This window comes from Vespula pensylvanica, chromosome 8, assembly GCF_014466175.1.
Source record: "Vespula pensylvanica isolate Volc-1 chromosome 8, ASM1446617v1, whole genome shotgun sequence".
Taxonomy (NCBI): domain Eukaryota; kingdom Metazoa; phylum Arthropoda; class Insecta; order Hymenoptera; family Vespidae; genus Vespula; species Vespula pensylvanica.
This window is the reverse complement of record NC_057692.1, coordinates 2,853,678-2,875,729: the sequence shown is the minus strand read 5'-3', so window position 1 is coordinate 2,875,729 and position 22,052 is coordinate 2,853,678. Positions and strand designations below refer to the sequence as shown.

Sequence of the window (22,052 nt, the reverse complement as noted above, 5' to 3'; positions counted from 1 at the left end):
CTCATAGTATAGCACAAGATCGCGTGCATATGTATACACGCACTTAAACACACACACACACGCACGCACATATACGTACACGTACACATTTACGCACGTTCGTACGCATATAAGCTTTCTTTACGCTTCATCGAGTTAGAAGAGGAACTCGTACCTCTTTTCCACAGAGAATCGACAGAAAAACTTTCTTTACTCTTTCAAATAGACAACCACGTACGTACATAGATATGTACATACATATGTACATACGTTAATGCGCTTAGATAGAATGCGAACAAGGTAAACCTCGTACATGAACCGATCGCCGGGTAGGGGAAAATTGTTTTTCCTCGAAATACTTCTTGTGATATATTGTTTTACCGACGTGTTTAACTCTGCGATGCATCTTGGTAATTGATGTTTATCTTATGCTTGCTTACTTTATAAATAATGTATGTCCACTAAATATGGCTCTTACATTTGAGTTATCTGTAATATTGTTGTTGGTTTTTCGTTTTTTATTTTTAAATAGTTTTACTTTAATTCTATAACCTTATGTGATTTTTTTTGTCGCGCATACGTGAGTATGCATGCGTCTCTATCTTTAAGTTTGATTTATTATACTCAGTTTCTTTTTTCCTTTTTTTTTATTTTTTTTTATTTTTTTCTTTTATTTAATGATGTAAATTGTACTTAGTACAAGTAGTACTACAACTTGCACGATATATAATTTTTTATGTTAGATTGTAGAGAGTTAATTAAGATAACTAAAACAAGAAACAGATCGTTTGATATGTATATATATGTATATATTTTTTTTTTTCTGTAGACACTATTCTAAATACTTAAAACTCTTGTACTTGTACTTATATTTTAAAATTCAACAACGAATTTGAATGTTCGTAATTTTTAGTTTGATCGATGATAGAACACGAGCTATAAAAGTAATGTTCACGGATTGAGTACAATTTATCTTGTTATGAATGAACTGGTTTAAATTATGAATCAAAGGGAAAAGAAAAAAAAATATATATATATATATATACGTGTGTAAAAAATAAATGCAAGAAATTTCTAGTGGGAGTTTAACTATGTTTGCAATCGGTGTATCTTGCTCCGTCCTTCTGACACGTCGTACGTACATATGTATATACATACATACGTGCATACGCGCGAAGGAAACAGTCAGTGTCTGGTGGTACCAGGCAAGTCGAGTATCTCGTCTCCTTCCTCTTTTCTCGTTCAATCCAACTACGGTACGTCACAGGAAGCAGAACAGTCGCCTGACCGATGATATTAACTTAACGCTTACGATCGATGCATTTTATTTTATTGTTCGTTAAGAATCCTTTATACATTTTTATTTGGATGGATTGTATGGATAGTTCGCAAGGTATGATCAATTCGAAAGAGATACATTAATAATAAACTATTGAATTTACGTGCTCCCAGAATTACAATATTTTAATTAATTTCATGGAATATCTGATGGGAAATATAACGTATGTTCAACTATTTAATTTTTTATTCAATTTTCGGTCAACAAAATTATGATAATGTAATTCTTTCATTATTTTCACATACATACGCGCGCGCGTGCGTGTGTATGTAAAACACACATTTTGATATTTGCTTAATTACTAATATGATGATGATAATAATAATAATAATAATTCTTTTTTCTTAAATTTTCGATAGAGAATTTGAAAAGGATTGTTAAAAATTAATTCATAAATAAATTACAAACTTCGTCATTTCGATTTGATAACAATCACTTGGATAGAAAATTTGTAAGAACTCGAACATGGTTCTCGCTTCGATTTTCCGATCGATTAATTATCAGCCAGTAAACCCACGATCTGTCTTAGCTCACGTCGAAATCCGAACGTGGGCGAGCTCCGTTAATACTGCCTCGTACGCTCTTCTATCGGTGAATGGACTTTTCGCGCGGTCGCATAGATTTCCGCGTGAAAGCGAAGCCCGTAGCTGGCGCGTCGTATGTAATAGTACGCCTAGGCGGAAGGGCAGAACGAGTAGAAGGAATTCCTAGAGCAGTGGTTTTCAAACTTTTTCGAAAAACGATTCCCTATTCTTGTTGTTATCCTTTTTTTAAATTCTCTTTTTTCTTATTTTTTTAATCGTACGACTTAGTTACATATAATACATTATTTATACATTTCGTAGAGCAATATCGATTTTGATAAAATTAGGACGTTGGACAATTTTTTGTGTGTGTGTGTACAAAATTAAAAATTAAATATTTCAATATTTAATATTCGTCTTAAAAATTGCATTAGGTAATTAGTCAAATACATTTGTACGAAGATAAGATTATTTAGCGAGATAAATGTGTGCGCGATGATTTTTTCTCTTTTCTTAATATATATTGCTTTATAACGATATCACTTGTCGTTTTTTTTTTTGTTTAGTTAATATCTAACATAGATACGACAATAATATATTACTTGGCAATATTAGTCAGATAATTATGTTTAGCACGTTTGTAAAAAAAAAAAAAGAAGAAAAAAGAAAAACGTTCGCTTCTTTTCGACGACTAATGGAAAATTCCAAGTACCTACCGATAGTTCTACTCTCGAAGCTAAATAAAATCGATTATTGACACGCACCCTCCTCTCTGAGAGGGCACGTTCGACACTTTGAAAACCACTGTACTAGAGACAATGACTCCCGTAGGAGGAGTTGCTAGAGGGACGGCTATCTTCGTCTGGCTTAACTTCCGGTCGGAGGCAGACAAGTACGCACACATGGTAGTGCTCGTTTCCTGTCTCTCGCGGAGATCAAAATGGCCGCACCGTCCTCGGTGAATCCGCCATTACCTCCTCCTCCGCATTCGCCTCTGTGTTACGCGCGCTTTTCCGGAACAAGAGAGATAGAGAAAGAAAGAGAGAGAGAGAGGGAGAGAGAGAGAGAGAGAGAGAGAGAGAGAGAGAGAGAGAGAAGTTGAGGTAGGTTGTGTTATGAAGTAACTACAAGTACAGAGTCTCGTAAATGAATATTTTTTAGTAAAAAATTTCTCAAATGAAAATATCACGTCTATACTTTCATGTCACATTCTTTCTAGTGGCAGCACATTTTATCGTTTCTTTCTTTACGAGGCATTATTTCGTACCAAAATATCACGAACTATAGGAAATTTTAAAGAACGTATGTACTATATTATATATACCTGCAAACTCTTCGACTTCGTTCCAAAAGAAAATAGAAAAGAAAGAAAGAAAAACAGAATTGAAATGACACAAAATGTAGGTACGATCTACAAAAGATATGTCAAATCTTCAAAGACCGAAGCAACGTTTGGTAATTGATCAAATGTTATAGAAGAAAGTTTATTTTATTATTTTTTTTTTTTTAATGAAATTACAATTTCATACAATATAATTGTTTTAGCGCGATCGAAAAAAATATAAAATTTCTAAGGATCTATAGAGAAATTAGGATCTGTAGAAAATTTGGAGATGTTTCTTATTTCCGATAAAATAAAAAATGGAGTTCAACGAGTGATCGAGCGCGACCTACCACCGGAAAGATCCGGGAAGGGCGGAAAAGCCGGGCCGGGGTTCACAGCATCGGTTGCAGGGAGTTCGTAGAGTAGCAGCTGACGCTGCGCGTGACGTCATCGTTTGCGTGGTGGTTCGTCGCGAAGAAGGGAGGTCTCGTCGCTCGATATTTTACTCGCCCGGGCGGTGCGACGCCCCTTACTACTACTACTACTACTACTACTACTACTACTACTACTACTACTACTACTACTACTACTACTACTACTACTACTACTACTACTACTACTACTACTACTACTACTACTACTACTACTACTACTATTACTACTGCTACTACTACTACTGCTGCTACTACTGCCACACTACTATTACTACTACTGCTACACTACTACTACTACTACTGATACTGCTACTGCTATATTAATATTACTATTATTACTATTATTACTATTACTACTACTACTACTACTGCTGCTGTTGCTGTTGCTACTATTAGAACTATTACTATTACTATTACTATTACTATTACTATTACTATTACTATTACTATACTACTTTACTAGTATTACTATTGTTACTACTACGCGATTACAGCGCCTCCACCAGGTGCTCGCTCCTTTCGTGTTTCTCCCCACCAAAATGCCACATGAGTTGGTCATGACGTCACACTTTTACTGCCCCACCACGGAAACTTCATTGCTTTTTATCTACCATTCTCGAGAATTTATATTTTCTTTAAATTTATTTTATTTGTTTATTTATTTTTTAATTTATTAATTTATTAATTAATTAACTTTTTGTTAAGGGACTTTCTCGATTATATTTTTCCCCGTTCGTATTGTGAAATGGTAAAGAATTCATGCAAATTTCGATAGTAATCGATAGAATTGATAGAATCGATAGAATCGATAGTAAATACCGAAAAGAATTTCGTATTTTTATTATCTCTTTTTCCTTCTGTTCTTTTTTCTTATATCTCGTTAACGAAATATTTGTCTTTTTTGTTTCAGGTATGTACGCGTAAAGCAGCCAATCATCTTACGTAAGAACGTTTTAAGAATAAGAAAAATAGAAAATTCTAAAGAATAATCTCTAATGTAAAAATGTCGAAGGTAAAGTAACGTTGAAAAGGTAGCGTGAGAATAGTCGGGGCATTGACACGGATAAGTAGGTATCTTTCTCTTGTGTTGAACACGTTACGTTTAAATATATTTATTGGCTCGAATGCACCATTTCTGACACAGTTTCGTAAAGTACAAATACTCCGTGATCGTACAATGAGTAGCAATAATAGCACCTATTCTATTTCAATTTTTCTTTCGATTTGTTCTTCTTCTATTTGAAAACTTTTCGACGGAGATGTATTATATAGGGTGAGGTAGGGTGTACGCGTTATGTACATACGTGTGTAAAACGAGGTCGATTGACTGCTGACCGACGAAACGATCGACCACAACTATGGTCTCTTTTCCTATCCTCTTCTATAATATCCTCTCTCTTTCTCTCTCTCTTCCCCTTTCCCTCTCCCTCTTTACGCTCTTCACGAGCCATCTACTTCGCAAAACGCTTCCTCTGCTGATATCGAGTAGAGGTACATGTAAAGTCAAGGATGTTAGAATAAGCATGAACGAGAAAGAGATAAAGGGAGAAAGAGATAGAGGGAAGGTTATAGAAGAGTATAAAGTAGATATGTGGGTGTAGGTAAGGAGGACACGAAACAGTGGAACGAAATCAAAAGAAAATTTCAACTTTCAAATAACTGGTTGCTACATTGAAAAATTCAAAAAAGTTATGAGACTTCGAAAGAATATATGCGTATGCGTAGATAGAAAAGGGATTTTGATAAGTAATACTTTTCTTCTTTCTTTTTCTCTCCCTCGATATTTTCCGATATTCCGATGAAAAAAGGAGATTTAAAAATAAGATCGTAATCATTGATAATTAACGTAATCGATATTTTTTACAAAATTAAATTCAAATGAAAAATCGTTCAATTTCAAATGAAACTTAAAATCGACTGTATGACGATCGATTAGTTAAAAAAAAAGAATTGCAGTTTGTCCTTTTTTTTGTTTTTAAATCACATACATTATTACGTGATCACGTTTATCTCTTACGATTTATATTCAAAAAGTATATTTCGCTCTCGTTAGCGATTTATGAAGAAAAAGAATGAGAAAAGTAAAGGAAAGGAAAAAGGGAAAAGAAAAAGAAAAAAAAAAAGAAAAATTCGTTCGTCGTTTCAACGTTCTCGACGATCAATCCAGACGTAGAGAGACTCGAGCTTTTAGCTCGAGTTAGTTCATTTGAGTCAGCTGGCTGACAGGGCGTTGCCCCGTCGCCAACACCGACGCGACGGCGATCCACCATTCATTACGAACTCTAGCCAGAGAGCCAAGTACGATGTAGCTCATGTGTATGCGCGCGCGTCCGCGCGCACTCGCTTTTGCATTCTCCCACTCACGACATTACAACCACCTACTACTACCACCTTTTGTAGTACTACCGATACTACCCACCACTTTCCAGCTTTTACTACACCACCACCACTACTACTACTGCTACACTACTACTACTACTATTACTACTACTATTACTACTACTACTACTACACTACTACTACTACACTACTACTACTACTACTACTACTACTACTACTACTACTACTACTACTACTACTACTACTACTACTACTACTACTACTACTACTACTACTACTATTACTACTACTATTACTACTACTACTACTACTACTATGACTGTAATGTTTCATTGTGCTAGTACCATTTCCAGAAGAGGACCGTACTTCTCCCGCCCACTCTTCTCTCGTTATCGACGAATCTCCGAATGCGACGCATACCAAGAACCAATACTACTGTAACACCACACAACTAGTGAACCTTTCAGACTTTACGAGTAGACAATGAGCTTTCTCGAATTCCGAAATAGAACATTTTTCGCCATATATGGATGTTTCACAATAGAATTCCAATTGAATTAGATTTATTTTATTCAGTAAGATCGATAAATATTCATATTGTTTGTTTTAACGCTTAATAGATTGAAGAATATAATTTGCAATATTTTATATTATATAATATGTTTGTTTCTTTTATTGTATTATTGCAAATCATATTATTGATCGTATGTTTTTGTTTTGTTTTTGGAAAATGTTGGAAAACGTGCAAGAGATAACGCGCAATATACACGTGTAATGATAACATTGAGAAAGGAAAAAAAAAGATTAGAAGGTTCTGGATATTCCCAGTACGTGCTATTATTTGCTTCTCATTGTGTGTCGTTTCATGTTCTATTATTAACTTCACGCTGACCCGATTACGTTTCCATAGAATTTCGATTGGCGAGTTTATTCTTACTCACAACGAGAGAAACAGAGTGTGTGTGTGTGTGTGTGTGAGAGAGAGAGAGAGAGAGAGAGAGAGAGAGAGAGAGAGAGAGAGAGAGAAATGTGATTTATATTATAGTAGTAAGTCTATGTTTAAAGTCATCGGTTAAAAATAGATTAAGAATTTACGACGTCTTTCGTTAAGTTATCCAGATAACAAGATGACGTTATACACGTTTAATTGCACAGAGAAAATGACGTTTTACAGGAAAGTTATAATTTCTAATCTCGAACTGGTCTTAACGAATGATTTTATCTTAGTAATTTTTTTATTATCAGTTTTAAATCGAAATGATTCAATGAACTTTTCTTTTCACTTGAAGTACTTATTCTTCGAGTTTATTGGTAAAAGTGATCGTACGGAGAAGCTGGACTTTGATAGAGGAAACAATCTTTCTTTCAATTTTTATCTCATTCGACGCGTGCCTTTCCAAGGCGAGGCCGACATTTTCTCTCTCTCTCTCTCTTTCTTCCTTCCTTCCTCCCTCCCCTCCCCCCGTCTTTCGTTATTCGCATTGCAATTCTATGACTAATAAGTGACTCGATCGTTTAATTCAAAACATCTTCGTTATTTTGATAAACACAAAATATCATCGTTTGTTTCTAAGAAACGTATTTGGAATCATTTTTTCTTTCTTCTTTTATTCTTTTTTCCTTTTTATTAAGCAATTTATCATAAAATATTTTCAGTAATTGTACTCAATAAGAAAGAGAACATTCCACTATTCAAGTACATATTTTCTTTCTTTCTTTATTCTTTTTTTTTGTTTTTCATTATTTATCAAATAACAAGCTTCGAGGTTTCCGCGTTTCTTCCTCAATTCGATGTAGTTCTTTTTAACGTAGAAAAAGTATAAAAAAAATCAGTTTATCTCTCGTTGGATTTTTACGATGAATCAATGGTAGATAATACCTTTTTTTTTTTCGTTTTTCTTTTTTTGTCGTTGTTTTTATTCGAACAACATTGTGTATTCTTTCGCAGATAATCATACGTAACCACTTCCCCACGGCGTAATTCTCTGCTCTAACGCCCGCAAAAACGTACACCTGCAAAGTAGTAGTTTCTGCTTGGTTCACCCTTTCCCCTCAACCTCCCCCTGTGCACCACCCCTTCATTCGATCCTATGCAACATTGTGTAGAAGTTACAAGAACGGTTGCCACGTTCGTTCGCCACTAGGGCGCGGCACAATGTTGCGAGCTATCTAGCAACCCTGGAATTTTCGTGCCTGGAGAACATTGATCGCTTGCATCGTGCTCGAATTACATCGTCCAACAAAAATAAATTCTTTATCTGAGTCAATTATATTTAGTTTTGTTCGATGACTCGACAAAAAAAAAAAAGAAATTGTTTTCGATACGCCCCATCCAAAATAGGCAGCGAATAACAATTTCACTCGCGTTTTACATTCGATAGGATCGATCGAATTTTATTAATTTGTTTCGTAAAGCTGATTTGAAACTTGATTATAAAAAACAATTTTTATCCTTTTTTTTTTTTTTGATAGTGATCCAAGATTTTCTCGCAATTTTCTTTTTCAGTATATATATATATATATATATATATGTATATGTATATATGTATATATATGTATGTGTGTGTATATTCACATACGTATGTATCGATATATTGGAAACGTTTATGTATCAACACGGCTCGGCTTTTATCGTAATAGATACATATGTACATATGTAAACGATTTCACTGTGAAACGTCATCAAAATGAGAAGAGAAATGCGAGAAAGTAGGAAAGAGGGTGGACGAAAGAAATTCGAGAAGAAAGATATATGATGAGAGAGAGAGAGAAGTGTTGAGAAAGATTGAGAGTCGAAACGAGCGGTGAGAATGAGGTAGAAAAATGGAGAAGAAGAGGGAAAAGTAAAAAAAAAGAAGAAGAAGAAGAAAGAAAAAAGGATCTTGCTAGGATCCATCCTCTTTTCCATCATCGAGCGAGGCGACGACGGAATGTCAAATAGCGGCTTGAATCTTTAATCTCTCGCGACGCGGGATATTAAAGTTTCTCGAGGGCTCGGCAACTACTTCGAATACCACGATGAAAATGGAGTTAAAGTTTCGCTTTTTCCTTCGGGACAGATCGTCCGTTGGAGAATGATGAACGGAGTTCTGGAAGGGGACAAAGGAAATTCTCTATTCATATCAAACTATATGTATATATACATATATACACGTATATATATATATATATATATATATTTCCAAACGAGTTGTTTCGAAGAGCGTGATTATTCATTATCCTTTTCTCGTTTACTTATTTTACTTTATTTACTTATTAACTTATTTATTTTAATTACTTATTTATTCATTTATTTCAATCACTTACAAAGTATCTATAACATAATATCTACAATGTCTATAGTAACGCATCATCTATCGATACATTGTACATTATGTACGATGTACACATATTTCTTTTCTTCTTTTTTATAATAAATTGACAAGAAGTTTTGTCATTAAAATGAAAAAAAAAAAAAAAGAAGAAGAAGAAGAAAGGAAAGAAAAAGAAACTCGGGAACGTCAGCGGTGACGCTTAAAAATCGATCGATTCTTTTTTCTGTCGTCAAAATGGAAGCTGCTATTCGTTTGGTATGGCGGCGTTAGAAGGGGATGGGATGAGAGGAGAGAGAGGTGACGGGGAGAGGTAGGACGAATGCAAGAGAGAAGCAGTATGGGGATGGGGAGAGGAGGGAGAGGGAACTATAGGCGTTGGCGGCATCGTCGCGCATTGCTGGCTCTCGCATATCTCGCTGTCCTTGTCCGAGAGGCAAGGTCAGGGTCGTCGACGAGTCCACTGACTCGGCTTCGCTGAGAAACGGCGTCGCGTCTCCCATAAACGAGCACGTTCTCCATCTCCGTTGCCCTTGTCCTTGTCTGTCCCATCTCTTTTTACAAATCTTGTTGATCGTAGATCGAAGGCTACCCCGAGTAATTACTCTCTCGTTCTTTTGACACGTTCCTCTCGATGTTCTAACGAGTTTTGCTTCATTTTATGGGGAAGTTTTTTTTTTTTCATTTTTTTTTCTTTCTTTCTTTTTTTTTCTTTCTTTCTTTTTTTTATTTATTTATTTATTCGTATCACGCGAAGTCAGTGTAAAGAAATCGAGTAATTGATTTATGTTACGTGCAATAATGATAACAAGTTAAAATGTTATAGTTAGGTTGGCTGTACTTTCTTTTTTCTTTTCTTTTTTTTTTTACGTGTTTTTATACTTTTACGTGTGAAAGGTCATCGGTATTGCAGATCATATCGTGGATCTTTCGTCCAACTATTTTTATACCGAAAGTCATTAGATTTTTTTTTTTTTTCCTTTTATTTTTCGTTTTTTTCCCTGCAATCTGCCATCTGTGATAAGAGAAATCTTGGTATTTCGTAGTACAGAAAATTGTTAATTATAGAGAGCTAATGAGGACGAACTTTTTTTGTTAATGATTCTGTTTCATGTAGAAGTAAAGATATATTCGTATTTTAATTTTTCTTATTATTTATTGAATATACATATCCAATTATATTCGTAGCTATTTCGATATTCAATATATCGATAAGGTTAAAGATTTTTCTTTTTAATTTAATTAAGATCAAGCTTTTGAGACACTTTCTATAAGTGATCTTACTAATTGGGATCTGGTTTTTGTTAATAAATATGCATACACATATATATATATATCAAAATGAATTATTTATTTATCAAATGAGAGAGAGAGGGAGAGGGAAAAGGGAAACTCAAGTGACACTAACGATAACAAAATTCCAGCTCCGGAGAGCAACATCCGAGTTTAGTTTCTTCCTCGAAACGTGTCTTATCAGTACTAAACGCTGGCACACGACGCCTGGTATAGATAAGCCAAACTAAACCGTACAGAACAGAACAGAACGGAGTAGAGCAAAGCGGAGTAATAGAGTCGAGCAGAACAGAACCGAGCATGAGTGTTCTCTTCGTACATATGTATATATGAATGTGTGTGTGCCGTCAATGAGACGCCTTGATTCTATTACGTGCTACGGCGCGTAATCGAATCCGATTCGTTTCTCGACAAAATACCATTCTACGTTTCTTCGAAGTATACTCACTGATAATATCCTATCGTATTTAGACGCGTGAAATGAGAATGAGAGAGGGAGAGAGAGAGAGAGAGAATTCGCGAGATCACCCAACGATCACCTTCGTTATAATTATATCTGTGTATGCATGTATCGTCCTTTTTATTCGTCCCTATATGTTACTAAATTATTCTTAACTTTATTAAGAGATAAGATATTTATCGTTAAAATGGTTACACCGAAAACGAAACGTTGACTTTGACATGATAAAAAGAAAGAGATTTTTAATTATTTAAAGAACTTAGTTTTTTTTTTTCGAAGAAGTGGAATTTGTAATCTCTCAAAATACATTCGGTCGATACTTATTTTTATGAGTACAAAATATTGTTTATCGTTTTTATCGTTCAAAACCATTTTTCTTTTTTTCTTCTTCTTCTTCTTTTTTTTTTTTTAACGTTTATAACGCAAAATCAGTTGTTTATGTAACGATTGCACGTAATTCATTATCGTTCATTTATTTTCTTTCCACGGCCGATAAGATTATGAAAAATAATGATAGAAAGAAAAAAGTTTTGATATATATATATATATATATATATATATATATATATCGATTTAATATGAATTATTTAATAAATTTAAAAATACGAGCCACGCCATATCATTAAAAATGACAGTACAATTAAATTGCAAAAAAAAAAATTAAAATCCAAGCCACCTTACGATTATACTTTGCAATGCTTATTTTTATTATTCATAATATTAAAAGTCGATGAGTAAAGAAAAGAAGAAGAAAAGAAAAAAAATATTAATATTGGATTATTTTCAAAAATGATATCTCGTATAATATACCCACCTGTTTATATAGAATTTATTTTTAGAGCTTTTCTCTCTCTCTCTCTCTCTCTCTCTCTCTCTCTCTCTTTTCCTATATAGAAATTTATACCTATATTTTTTAAGTGGTTTTACGTGAACATCAAGATAGTTTGAGGTGGAAAAAAAGAAGAAAGAAAAAAGAACAAAAATGTACCGGGGTGTCTTATCGTATCACATCGTATCGTGTACACCATAAGCCAGCCCCATGTATGCTCCAGAGAGTCGACATCAATGATAACGGCAGCGAGCGTGCAATTACGTACTTTGTGAGCAGAACTACGGAAAAGCCGTGGGTAATTAGTTAGTGGCGTGTGTGTGCGCGCGCGCGCTCGCGCCCGTTCCAGATTCGATGTTTGAATAGATAAGCCGACGCCGTGACTGCAAGGGAAGAAGGAGAGAGAGAGAAAGAGAAGAGAGAGAGAGAGGAGAGAGAGAGAGGAGAGAGAGAGAGAGAGAGAGAGAATACGATCCGGTTCATGATCACGGCCAAGGTCGTGAGGTCTACGCGCTTTTATTGTCTATCTTCATCGGATTATACGATAGCAAACGAAACAATCTCGAATAACGCGATCTTCGTTAGAAAGTTGGACACTTTGTTTTTTTTTTTTTTTTTTTACACATAAGTAGAATCCATTAGGTAGTTAACAAAGTAATACATACGATGTGTTATCGTTTTATATGGATCGACTTAGGGTTTTACTTAATACATCTGTATTAATACCTCTATTAACGTATTAATTAATAAGGATAACGATGGGTAATATTTTTGTTATTTTACGATTATCTTGATATTTATTTGAATGGAATAGAAAATAGAATAGTCTTACATACATACATATATGTATGTATATATGTATGTATGTATGTATGTATGTATGTGTATAAATAATTTGAAAGGTTGTCCATGTGAGGAATAGAAAGAAGTTGAAAAAACATTACGATAGTTGAGAGTAACTGCAGTCTCTCGACAAGCTCGGTTCGGTAGGAATTGGACGCTTTGCCAAGGCACGAAGCCGTACATTATCGAACGCGAGCACAGAGAGAGAGAGAGAGAGAGAGAAAGAGAGAGGGAGAGAGAGAGAGAGAGAGAGAGAGAGAGCATGAGGGTAAAGTTATGCAACTGCATTCTGAACGTGGCGTAGACTATCGTACGTGCACTCGAGGACATTACTCCCAACCGCTTCGTGTGAGCCGAAACGTCTCGTCGTCGTTGGTGCATCGACGCGACGGTGAACGGCACAGAAAACTGTGAAACTGTGAAATCCCGACCAAATGGGATGCAAACTTTTCGTAAAGAGAAAAAGCAAGAGAAAAAAGGAAAACGAAGAAATGAGAAATACGAGAATCGCTTGCATATTGAAATGATAATTGATAATATTAAAATTTCATATTGATTATTCGTCGTTCATTAATATTTTCAATGAAACTTTTTTATATTTTTATTTTGAGAAAAAAGAGATTGAGAATTCGCTCAATGCGATCGATGAAGAATTTATCTTTCGGCGATCTTTGTTATTGATAGATTTGAAAATATATTTTTTTTTTCTTTTCTTTTTTTTTTTTTTTTTCACATAATTTACCACAAACAACCGGAACCGATTACAGTCCACCATTCGCAGAATCTTATTTTATAATTTCTCGAAGAAAAAATTTTCTACTAAGTAAAGTGTTAATTACCTTCGGCTTGATTTAATATTACAGTTTTTATACAAATGGACCGTGTAGTTAAAGAGTTCATTTAATAATTTAGAAAATTTCACAATGCATTCGAAGAACCTGTTTACCTCATTTCGTGCATTATCACTTACTTTTCTAATTTCTCTAGGAATTATTTCTACGTACGAATGTGAAGATACAAACACATACAACACATACGCTCATGTATATACATATAACGTATTAGAAATATTCCTTGACGGATTAGGAAATATGTATCTAATATAATTAGATGATCATTCATAGTCAAGATTGCAACAAGTTCATTCGTTTTATCAGCTAGAAAAGTTTCGAGAAGGTCGAAGATCCGCAATTCCTTGGGGTTCTATGAACTTCGACGAAACGCTAGTCCTCGTCTTATTTAGTTACGTGCTTCGTTAAGAGGAGACACTCTGCGGAATCCTCTCGACATATTACCGCAACATTGCGGTTTTCTCGAATGTCGCATCATCGGCAACGACGAAGACGACGAAGACGACGACGACGACGACGACGACGACGACGACGACGACGACGATTACGCGTTCTTCGAATTCACGCTCCGTTACGATCTTTCCGATCGTTCATAATGTTCGAGCTTGAATAATTGTCCTCTATAACTTTGAAGATATTATGCAATTTATATTCCAAATTTGTACAGTGTATTATAAGCAGATTATATGGCTATCGTATACGTCGTCATAAAAAAAATAATATATTTTACATAAATTATATATTAACTTTTAAACGTTTTCCCTTCATACATATTACATATCACAGGGTGATTCACTCTGGAATATGAATTTAATCATTCACATTCTTTGGTAATCATTTAATTAGCCTAAAATGTACGTTCAATAAATTTTAATACAAAAATATGAAATTGGGTACTTTTTAAAAAGAGAAAAAAAAAAAGAAAAAGGAATGAAAAAAGTAAACATCCGAAGATGAATTTTTTAAAATGTATAACGTATATGGAGTCATTAAAGCGTTGTGTTGTGCTTTAATTTGGTATAGAAAAGGTCACACCCTTTATACATCTATTTATAATCGTGATATTTATGTTCTCTTTGAAATATGTTAGCCCTTCCTAAAATCCATGCACTTTGTTAAGAAAGTTTAATGAGTGTTGCAAAAGCATTGCAAAGTCGCAAGAACGATGGAACAACCTGTGCTACGCTTGAATTTACAGCTAATTACGAAGCCACGGCGTTATGCGAAAATTAGAGGTTTACGAGCACGTCGCGAGGGTTTCTCTTTCCCTCTTTCTCTCTCGCGTTCAAAAAGCTCATTTTTGGAGGAATTTGAACGGCTCGTTTTATCTCGAAAATGCTAATTTTATGCGTCCTCGATGTTCTCTCGTATGCCGTACGAACGCGTTTTTGCGCGAGTTCTCTCGCCGTAATCGCGGTAATTACGTGATAATAACTCATGCGCGGGACGTGACAGATTTTTCTTTTTTATGCGAAATGTATCTTCCGAGATACTTAATTATTCTTCTTCTTTTTTTTTTTACTCTTATCTTCCTTTCTTTCTATCTTTCGTTTCTCTTTTTTGTCCAACCTTTTACGAATATTAATTAATTCCGAAACGAAAGAATCTTTAAATTTTATTATATTTTAATATATTACAAGTTTTTTACTTACATAGAAGAACAAAAAATGTATTATTTGCTGTGTGATAACGAACAAATCGTGTTAGATATAAACAATAATTGTCATTATATCGCCTTTAATTGTCAATATTCGCCTTTAACAAATTTTAATCGTGATTATTGTTCCTTGTATTTTGTATATTTTTTTCATCAATTTTTTTTCAAAGAGAGAGAGAGAGAGAGAGAGAGACAGAGGGAAAGAGAAGGGAGAGAAACACAGACAAAGAATTTCGCGAACGGCTTCACGAGGATTATAAAAGATGAGAAAAGGGTACTCTCTCTCCTCTCTATCCTCTCTTTCTCCCTCTCTTATATATACTCGCGCTAGTTTGGTTAGTCGTACGTACGATCTTTTTCTCTCCGTCTCGCACATCGTGTCCGGTCTTTGGAATGCCGCCGCCGCCACCACCGCAGCCGCCATCGCTTGCGCAACAAGAAGAAGGCGATCTCCGTCGCTCCGAGAACCCGACACGAACGATCTTGGTGGGAGAGTAGTTTCTCTTCTCGAAAAGAGAAGAAGAGAAAGAGAAAGAAAAAGGGGAGAGAGAAAGAGAGAAAATGGTGGGGGTAATACGAGTAGTAGTAACCAGTCGTGGAAGGTCATGCTCTCTCTCTCTCTCTGTCTTTCTCTCTCTCTCTCTTTCCCTCTCCCTCTCTTTTTTCTTTCTTTCTCTCCTTTTTTATTTATTTCTTTTTCTCTATTATAAATATCTTTTCGGTATTTTGTGTTTGTGTATGTGTGTGTGTGTGTTAAAGAAAGAGAGGCGATCAATGAATTTATATATATATATATATATATATATATATATATATATATTCATCTTCATTTACTACACAACATATTAAAAAGTATAAATTAATATCTAAGTATGTATCATTCAGAAACAAAGGATTCAGGATCTTGTTTGCTTATAGTCCTCGTAATTTTCAACAATAGTTAGCAGCAAAATTTTATGATTATAAATATCTATGTATGTCTTTCGGTTTATACATTTATCTATCTATTTCTCTCTCTCTCTCTCTCTCTCTTTCTATAAATTATTATATATATCTTAATTATTTCTCAGATATCAGGTTTCTTTTCTAATTTATTATAATTGTTATTATAATTACTTCATATATATCATGAGCTAAGACCATTTATTCATATAATCTCGCCCACACATACACAGAGGATCATTTACTTCTCTTCCTCTCCACCTGCCTGTCTATTTATCTTCTTCTTCTCTTCCTCTCTTTTTCTCTTTCTCATTCTCTCTCTCGTATTCGTTCTTCCGATATATACTATACCTGTAATATAGCATGGAAGAAGGACGTAGGATATCGAAGCACGTATTACCCCATTCTTCTTTCTGCCTGGATGCACACGAATCGTGTCCCTTTCGTGTACATTTATATATATGATTATATATATATATACACACACATATATATATATGCATACACACTCACACACATATGCATGCATGCATGCATACTTATACTTATGTAGTTGCATGCCTTGCTTTTCTCGTCGTGCAATATACCCTCTCTTCTCGAATTGAAACTTGGAATGGTGCGTTCAAGACCGCAAAGAAAAGAGATCGCGTGTATGTTCTCGCTTTAACTCGCTTATTATTCCCCATTTTGCACCCTCTCGCGTTTCTCCGTCAAGATTTCTTTCAATGAGAATACGTCTGTGCGACTGTGAGAGCCGTCGTTCGTTCTTTCTTCATTTCGTTATTACAAACGTACGTAACAGCGCGTACATCTTTTTTTTCTTGCGTATACAAATTCTAAGAGAAAAGAGAGAGAGAAAAAAGCCTTCTGTCGTCTTTTTATTTTATTATTATTGTTATTTTTATTTTCTCTCTCTCTTTTTTTTTTTTTTTTACGAGTACATACATACAAGTCCCAAACAAAAATTTCATTTCTTTAATTTTTTTTTCTTTTTCTTTTTTGGTCCCTACTAATTCTTCACGCTCTAAAAGGGTCTCCGATTCTTTCTACGAATTTCGATTAAAAAAGAAATGTGATATTTATTTATTTATTTATTTATTTATTTATTTATTTATTTATTTCTTCGTTTTCTTAGATTTTTGTCAGAGATCAATTTTAATTCTTTTCTATTTTCTTTTCGTAAACAAATATGATTGACTTAAAATTTTATATTCAAACGTAAAATTGTAATCCCATTTTATATCATCGTCTTTGTTACCCGTGCGACTAATTAACTTGTGCATTTTTAACGACTTGGAAAAACATTTAATTTTTATTCTTAATTGATTAAATTTTCTTTGGAAAGAGCGATATTATGAGACAAAGATGTGGTCGCAAGGGAAGAAACAAAACGTTTACAAAAAAAAAAAAAAAAAAGAAAGAAAGAAAAAAGAAAGAAAGAAAAGTTCGTATATATTCCGTGAGAAATATTAGATTTTTTTTTTCTATTAGTTACCAATGAATTTGTAATCTAGTAAATCTATTCGATCTTGAACATAGGTCTCTTGCGAACGGATTTCGCAGAAAGCAGCGAGGGTCGACCTTGGCCCGTTTCTCTTCCTTGGCTTTACGGAACAGTGCTAACGAGATTTCGGCACGTGCGTCGTAACTCTGGCTGAGCGGAGTATATTCGGTACATTTGCAGACTCTAGTCCGCGATCCTCTATAATATTCGCCTGAGGGTACAGTCCTTCTGCGAAATATCGAATATGCTAAACATCAAACCGTTCAAAATTTCGTTAGAATGTTATCGTTTCTACGTTAATAATAATATCTTTGTTTACGGGGATAAGGTAACGTGATTTTTTTTTTTTAACTAATTATTTTTAGTAACATCATTATTTATGTGAAAAATTCATACACGTTTGCGCCGCCATTTTCTTTCCCTAATATGCCGAACGATGTTTTCGTCAAAATTTTTTTCATGAAATATGCATATATATATATATATATATATATATATATATATATATATATGCGTCAGTAATGATAAATTAGATAGATCATTTTAACGTCATTAATCATTTCCATTCAAATTTTCTTCTATATATGAGATACATACTTGCGCCATCATTTTCTTTTGTTCCAATATGCCAATCGAAGTTTGCATCAAATTTTTAGTAACATGTATATATATATATATATATATATATCCACACATACATACATACACAGACATAGACACATACACATACATCAATAATGATAAATTAAATTGAACGTTTTCTATCATTAATCACTTTCATTCAAATTTTCTACTATATATTTCTCTACTATATAATTCGTTTTTGTTCTCTTAATTAATATAATTATTTTACTGTTTCTCGTATGCTTGTAAAAACAAATAGATAGTTAAAAAAATAAAGGAAAAAAAAGAAGCGAAGCTTGAACAGCATCTGGTTGCATTACTTCTTCTTCTCTTCTCTTTTCTTCTCTTGTGTTTTTCCGTTCTTCTCTCTTTTATTTTCTTTCGTCTTTCTTTCGAACATTCGCGCCTTTCAAGAAGCAGTCTCGCGTCCTTTTCGAAATGAGGCCCCTCTTTCTACGACCTAATGCCGTTTCTTCTTACACCCTTCTTCCTTTCCCTTCGACCTTCCTCTTCTTCTTTAAATATAGATCCTTATTCCGGTCCCACGACTTACAAATGGTATGCTGCGAGTATGCGAACATGACTTAACACATATTACAGTGTATATTATAACCAAGTGAAATTATATTTGAAATTTATTATGTGCTATCTGACAGATACGCATATACACACACATAGAAATAGAAACGATATTAATTAACGTATTAATTAATGATTACGTATAAAAGTTTTATATAAGGATCTTATTTCGATTAATAATTTATTATTATTATTATTATTATTGTTATTAATATTATTTAATTAATATATTTAATTAATGAATAGATTAAAATGAATGGATTAAAAAAAACGGTTTTGTAATTATTTATGTTTCAAATAGTCAAAAATTTCAAGGTAGAATACTTTTATCGAAGTAATAAAAGTTCGAATATTATAAAATATTTTTTAATTAGGTTAGATGAATGTTATTAAAGACCCTACTTTTAATATTAATTAATTGTTGAATAACTTTATCTCTTATCTCAAGAAAATAGATTAAATTATATTATGTCCTTAATTAATATTGAAAATTAAATTATACGACGCTTTTTGCGACGCTTAAGACTAATGATTATTAAAATCAATCTTCCTTTTTTCTTATGAATATCGATCAAATGAAAATAAAATAACAACAACAAAGAAACAAAACAAAAAGCGATTAATTGATATTATTTATTTCAATTATAAATTCGAGAAATTCGGGAAAAAATAGAAAATTTACTTGTCGTAATATCGATTACGCGAAAGATAAGCGAATGAAATTATGGTTTAGGTTAAATGAAAGGTCGTTATGAAAAGTAGGTGGGTACGGTCATTGGTATTAAGAAGTTTATTACGAAATATAATGAAACGGAGTAATTCGAAAAATAATGTAAACGTTTTTAAAGAATAAAGAAAGAAATTACGGAACGGGATAAACGAAAATGATTTTAATGAAAGAAGAAAAGAAATTAAAGATGCAATAACGTAATAATCATTGTCGTAAACAAAATTCAATGAACAACGAAGAAGATTATAATTATGAAATAAGAATTATGCATTTATCGTGTTTATTTGGGTTCAAACATAATGAGGAAGTTTATCTATTTTAGTAATATCTATTTTCTTTTTCATGAATTTTTCTTGACCATTAAGCTATATCCTATGTGCAAGAAGAAGAAACATCTTCGAGAATTTTGCGGATCCGCGTTTGTATCCGCATAGTTTCGATGAAGTTTCTGATCTTTGACCCGTGAGTTCTATTCGAAGGATTTCCATTAGATCTTATTAATCTAGCTCGATAAAATTAGAATATTTACAGTCTGGAATATTTTCTACTTTTTTTTTCTCTTTTATTTTATCGATGATAGAAAAATTTCATAAAAAAAAAAAAAAGAAAAAAAAATTCGATCTATCATGATAAAATATTATAACAGAAACCATTAAACTTTTTAAACATAAATTTTTGAGTATGTGACAAAGTAAATAAATATAATAATATAAAAGGAAAAAAATAAAAAGTTTTTTTATTTGCAACAGTGAAGTATTTATCGTTGCACACGATCTGTAACAAATGTAATTATTTTATGATTAATTAACTGATTATGTATTTAATGAAATAATGAAATAATTATTCGATGAACTTTTTAACTGGGAATCAATTAAATTACGTACGTTAAACTTCGTATCGTTTTCCTCTTTTCGAAGAAGTCGAGATTTTGACAATGAAATTAATATTCACGGTGTAATAATACTGTCACTTCTTATTGTATGTAAATGTCACTGTTGTTATTTTATATGCCTTCATTACAAGTTAATTTTTTCTGCAGCAAGATTTATTTCATTCGCGTTAATAAACTTGAATTCCATTATTACTTACAATAATAACGTATTTAAATAAACGCATAGATTTGGGCAAAATCTACATAAAAGCGATCTTAATTATTTAAATTAAGTTAAATCAATTCCAGATCATTTATGATCAAATCAAATCGCACCGAACGCTAAATAAATATTTGGCGATAAGAATGGGGAGGAAAGTTGGGGGAGGAAGGAGGTCGAAAGAAAACCAAAATGTATTCAAAAAAAAAGAAAAAGAAAAAAAAAGAAAAATCGACAAAACAGCAAAACATTTTGTTTTTTTTGAGATCGATCGATGATTAAAAAAAAAAAAAAAATAGAAAAACTGAAATGAGAGCGCGTGTACTCATTTACGTTTTACTTTTCCATCAAGTTTTAAACGCATCGTATCAGCATCTGGCTCTCGTTAGCCACCTGTCGGCAGGTGCTAGCCGTGCACCCGTTCTCCATTACCTTCCTACCATTCGGTGTCAACTGGCTCTTTTGTTTTCAGCCCTCTTGCCATTTTAGACTCTACCGTATGCTTTTCCCAGAATTTTCTCTCTCTCTCTCTCTTTTTTTTAATTTTACTACGTCGTACGAGATCGCGTAGGTGATACGTGATAGCGTATGTCATCGATTCGTGCGTGCGTACTACGGCCAAAGGCTATCGTGTGTGAAACCCTTTAACCTTCTTCCACGTAAACAGGAAGTCCCTTCCTGTCTCTCACTCTCTCTCTCTCTCTTTCTCTTTCTTCTTCTTCTTCTCCTTCTCCTTCTCCTTCTCTTACCTTCCTTCTACTCCGGTACAGGTTGTAAATAGTGCGTAAGAAACACCTGTACCTCGGTATACTACGTACTACGTTACTACGTACACGTGTTTTTACGTTCGATTCATCACGAATGCCGGTCACGACCATTCGCCCTTTTTTACTTGTTTTTCTCTTTCTTTTTTACTACCTTTCTCTCGGACGAAATAATTTTTTCCTTTTCCTTCTTTCTTTTCTTTCTTTTACTGCTTTTTTTTTTTTTTTTTTTATTTATTTTATATTTATGTTATATGTCAAATGATAGTTCTCACGGCTAAAATTTTAAGACGGTACCAATTTTGTTTAGTTAATGATAAAATAAAGACGATTCGTTATGAAATTATATAAATATAAATGAAAATTATAATAAGGGATTTAATCGGATAAGAACGATTAAATCGATTGTTTCCTATTTTTTTAATAAATTTGGTTACTTTGCATTCGTATCGTATTTTGTTATAACAACGGAAATATTTTATTTTATTTTGTTTTATTTTTATTTTATTTTTTTTTGGGGGGGGGGAGAGGAAAAAGGGGGATTGGTGATCTGGTAAAACGAGCCTTTGATATATAATTCTGCATAATAGTTAGAAATTCGGATTACTTTTGTTACTTAATTATCTCTTTGTTA

At 33.3% G+C, this 22,052-nt stretch overlaps 1 protein-coding gene across 1 annotated transcript in view; it reads left to right on the top strand.

Moving 5' to 3' along the window:
* LOC122631334 (helix-loop-helix protein 11) overlaps positions 1-22,052 on the top strand; it is a 56,960-nt gene that overhangs the window by 31,626 nt on the left and 3,282 nt on the right. The window lies entirely within an intron of this gene.